The sequence below is a fragment of the Solea senegalensis genome, linkage group LG12, assembly GCF_019176455.1.
Source record: "Solea senegalensis isolate Sse05_10M linkage group LG12, IFAPA_SoseM_1, whole genome shotgun sequence".
Classification (NCBI taxonomy): domain Eukaryota; kingdom Metazoa; phylum Chordata; class Actinopteri; order Pleuronectiformes; family Soleidae; genus Solea; species Solea senegalensis.
Genome location: NC_058032.1, coordinates 10870915 through 10875808, shown reverse-complemented (window position 1 = coordinate 10875808; position 4894 = coordinate 10870915). Strand labels below are relative to the sequence as shown.

The following is a 4894-nucleotide window of genomic DNA, read 5'->3' as shown; positions in this document are numbered from 1 at the left end:
GAGTGAGAGAGAGAGAGAGAGAGAGGAGAGAGAGAGAGAGAGAGAGAGATCAAACTCCACACTGTAAAATCCAATTAGTTATCATTACTTAAGAAAAGCATGCAAACTGGTTGCACTTACAAAAACAAGTGAAGAGAACTAGGTATTTTAAGTTAAACTAGCGTTTTCTTCATAGAGTACCCTTATTAATGAGTTTAAGCAACTAAAACAATCAAGTAGTGTGCACTTGATAACTTATTTTAGATGTACTTTCGACTTAGTAAAGACTGCTCAGAATTACTATTTTAATCTACTAAATCATTGCATGTGAAATTAACTCGTGTTTAGTCCATATAACACACTTATCCATGTTGGACTAACTTAGCATTTTTAAGTTATATTTACTTGAATATCAATCTGACATACTTGCTAAAACCATGCAAACCGATTGCCCTTAAAAAACAAGTTACTTCAGCAATCTAAGTGTCTCAAATATCTAAAAAGAATGAAAAACAGGTTCCAATCTCCTAAAATAATCTGAATAACAATTAAACATAATAAACCAAGATCATCACACAGTTAAATGTTCAATTATATTAATTGTTTTTTATTTTTTCAAAGACTGCCTTTAATGACATAAAAACACTTTAATACTGTAATATCAGGGAGTTAACGCTATGATATTGATCATACAACATGATGTAACGCATATGACAGTCCAAACAAGAGGCAAAGTGCCTCGGGTAGGTTCTGGAGATTATCCATTACAATACCTCCCTCAACAATGATGGCAGTAGACACTGGGTGAAGATGGGGCTGATTTGGAGTGAGTCGCAGTCATCACCCCAACGGATACTTCTGCCCAGGTCTCATCAGTGTCACAATCCTGTGATGAAACCAAACAAAAACATTACATTACAACAGAGAAATGTTGTAAATTGTCAATTAGAAAATGTCACCATTTCATCTGTCCTGCCGAGGCTGCCTTCCAGCCTTGTGCATTAAAGGAATACTCCGGCGATTTGGGAGTTAACCCTGTCTCTAGGGCTGGGTGATCAGACACGGAGTCTGTGCTACGGTCATGGAGGATGCATTTAAAATATTTTAATTAACTGACACTGAAACACTGTATGTGTGTGTAAAACGTCATTCATTTACACATAGTACCTCATATGAATAGTTATTTTGTCTTTAATTGTTTTTTTGTGTCTGTTCGTCCAGTAGCTGGCTTTCAGCTCTTAACATTGCAGCTTAGCTCAGTGTGAGCAATGGCAATGGAGAGAAGTCAGTGGCAGTTGTAAAAGTAAACAAAATATTCACTGCCATGATTTGGGTTTAGTTGCGATGTTAACAGCTGGTAGCCAGTTGGACATGTATCACATATTGAGGCTGTGTCCTTACCACGACAACCCCGGGTTTGAATGCGTCCTGGACCATTTGCTGCATGTCATCATCCCCTCTCTCCCCCCCTGGATTTACTGTCTCTCTCCACTGCATGTTTCAAAATAAAGCCCAAACCACAAAGAAGAATATGCACATGGTCTTGTACTAAATAACTCAGTTTTGGAGATGAAAGATGAATTCCTCTCACTTCACAGGAGCTAGGCTGGTAACTTCACCCTACTGGCATACACCAAACTGTCAGTTGGCAAGCAGCCCATTCCAATGTTTGTACTGAACTCATGGATATATTCAGTATTACAATTTATTTTTTTTCACTCTCATTAAGACACTGGTAAATACAAATCAAATTTCCCCATAACTGTGTGTGCTCATTTAATATGCTCCTATGAGAACTTACGAAGAAGGTGTTGTAGAAGTCACTGGGGTCATCACCAAGTAGAACAGGGAGGCCTCGGAGTACAATGGTGCGCATTGGCGTCTCATCTGTTTTCTAGAAGTGGATGATGAACAAATTAAGCTATAGATAATGCAGCATTCAAAAGTTACAGTACAACAATGTCTGTGAAAGTCTATACGAAACAAGTGTCACTGCATTATTTGACAGTGCAGGAAAGAAGTTACTGATTGCAGAATTCATTTTTAAGAAACAATCCACAGCTGTAACAGCGAGTAGCAACATAAGTTCTACAGGGGTTGTATTTATATTTCTTGGGCAAATCCAGCTGAGTTCATCAGTGGAGGCGAGTTGGACACCTGTGCTGTGATCATCAGACAGATATATCAGTATCTCCTTACTTCCATCAGGAAGCCACGTTTTTCAAGGCCAAACACTAGGGATGCACCGTAATGAAAATTGTTGGCCGAAATGGAAAATCAGGAAACACTGAAATAAATTATTATGCCAATTCTGTACTATTGTTTTTTGTTTCTTATTTTGTTGTTATTCCTGGGACTGTGTGTACTTACCTCACTAAAGTCAAGGCACTGCAATTATAGTATATTATATTATAGATATATAGATTCATATTCATGCTTCAAAAGGGGAGTGCACAACGCTAACGTTCGCGAGCTAGCGACAAAGACTAACGTTAGCTAGCTAGCGATGAACGCTAACAGTAATTAAAACACATTCAGAGACAAACTTGCTCGATAACTCACCTTATTATTCTTCAAAAGACGTCGACTCGAGTTAGAAGGCAGGCCTCAGTGGCCCCGGCCTGTGTGCTGGTGGACTTGTGTGTTGCTGAGCGGGAGAGACTGAATGAATGTCGTTACTGCGCATGCGCACTTCTTCGACTGCGCAGTGGGAGTGAGACTGTGTAAAAACATATTATTGCAAGTGCACTTAACTCTAAATAAAGTAATCTTCACTCTAAACATTAAGTATTTTGGGTTTTTCACCATGCAAGTAACTGTCACTTCATAAACACAAGTCATAAGTACATATTGAGGGACAAAGAGCAAGTAAACTAATGTTTGTATGTCAGGGCAACTATTGGATTTTAGAACCAAACCTCCAGACATTACCTTTACAAAACATCTATTGACATATAGACCTGAGGAGGCAGAGATCAAATTACTGACCTTCCAGTTGCACAACCCTCTGCATTTCCACAGTCATCTGTCCTCAGTTTCATTACTTGTATCTCTTACAGTTTTATACTGGCTATTATTATTATTATTACTATTTATTGCAATCTATGTAGACCAATCTTTCAGGGTTCAGCATTGCTGTCAGGGTCAGACCTCTCACAAAATGTAAATTGTATTGCCTACATCTATATGATACACCTCTTATAGTACTGGATAACCAAGAATGTCTCTTTGAATTCCACAAAACATTATAGTCCACCCTGATTCACTTCCCAGAAGACACAGCAGCTTGTCTAGAATTTCTTAATTTCCCTGCAATGTTCCCATTTCATCTCCCACTTGGCCAGCAGAAATTTACTACATGCTCCACAGTTACCCCCTAACCTTCTCTCATTTGTCATCCATCAGGCCTGGAGAAGTTATTGGAATGTTGCAGCAGCACTTCCCGTGGCGTGGATGCGGCCGGCGGGCACGTTCTTGGGGTTGCAGTAAAACAAGCGTCTAATGACACCCCCTGTAACCACAGCAAAGGGGGGAGCACGCGTCACTTGCGCTAACCCAGGAAATGCTTTGGTAGGCCACAGGGTAATTGGGACTGTCCCATGTAATTTGGGCGGAGAGGCAGGCATGTTTGGCCTACGCTCCTGCACTTGTCTCTCCCTGGCTGTTGGTCAACCACACAGCACCACATAAAAAACAACTGGATGGAGAGAAGCTGGAGGAGAGCTAAATGACATTGGGTGTGAAGAAGAGATAAGGCTGAAGTTGAGGAAAGCATGTGGATCCACAATAGCGAAAGGCTGCATGGAAAGAAGACAACCGGTAAATAAAAAGCAGAGGGCAGCAGTATCGATTGACAGAGCGGATTAGCAGTGTGTATATGTGGGCGTCTGTGTTCAAAGGAGTGTCAGGAGAAAGTTAAGTGTGGTGTGTGTATGGTGGGCATTATTTTTCCCCATGCAGGTTCTCCTAAGCTGAGGCACATGGAAAATAGGAAAGGGGAGCCGGGGGAATTCAGCTTAGTCAGTTCTTCTGCTCCAGCAGTGTATGCATCACAGTACAGTATGTGTGCATGTGTGTGTTTTCTCTATCTGTCTGTTCCTCTTCACAAGCAGTGCTCAATTTAATTGGGACAGACAGCTCAGAGACTAAAGAGTTCTCTGTGTGCTGGCCTGAAACCACAGGTGTGTGTTTGTGTGCACACACTTGTATCTACTGTGGGCCGTTGTGTCTTTGCATGCATATTTCTGTTCAGGTGTAAGTTCAAATGTGGCGGTCATGCATCTCTCTGTGTCTGTGTATGTGTACTGCATGTGTGGGGTTCTTGTATTTGTTGCATTGTGAGGACATTTTGGCAGTTCATCACATCATATAAGGGCTTTTTCAGGGTTAAGACCTGGTTTAGGGTTAGGATCGTAATGGTTAAGATTCTGTGCAAACGTGTGTGTGTGTGTGTGAGGGCTTTACTGCAGACATGTACCAGGTTATCAGGTGTTTTGGGCATGCGTTTGTGTGACCGTGTATATGGGTGCTTACCGTGTTAGAGTGAAACCTCACTTTAAGCTTAACCGTGCAGTAGCATGTGTGCAATGTTTGTTGTGGCTGCAGTGTCATACCGGTCCGTCTCCCCAGATTTTTGAGTATTAGTGGTATTAGACGGCCTGTTCCACATGTTGTCTCTGTGTGTGTGTTCTGTCTCCATATCTGTCTGTGTTTTCTCAACTCACTTGTGTGTGTTTGTGTGCACGAACAGAAATATGTCTGCTCTTCGCTCAAGTTCATATGCATGTGTGTGAGTGTGCATATATAAAAGCACAAGAATGTGTGTGTGTGTGTGTGTGTGTTGCAGGCTCTGGGGTCACTGGCAGGTCCTCCTCAGACCAAACCAGACAATGAGGAGGGGAGCAGCTTGGTGTGG

The 4894-nt window shown here is 41.5% G+C and overlaps 1 long non-coding RNA gene across 2 annotated transcripts; it reads right to left on the bottom strand.

The window, feature by feature from the left end:
- Positions 1 to 14: 14 nt before the first annotated feature.
- LOC122778082 lies at positions 15 to 4297 on the bottom strand. 2 transcript variants are annotated; one of them, XR_006361392.1, is made up of 3 exons: positions 2542 to 4297; positions 1381 to 1873; positions 15 to 865 (listed from the first exon to the last, which is right to left on the bottom strand). It is a non-coding gene; the product is annotated as an uncharacterized LOC122778082 (long non-coding RNA). The 2 variants fall into 2 exon arrangements; XR_006361393.1 differs by having other exon boundaries at positions 15 to 1470; positions 1781 to 1873.
- Positions 4298 to 4894: the final 597 nt, after the last annotated feature.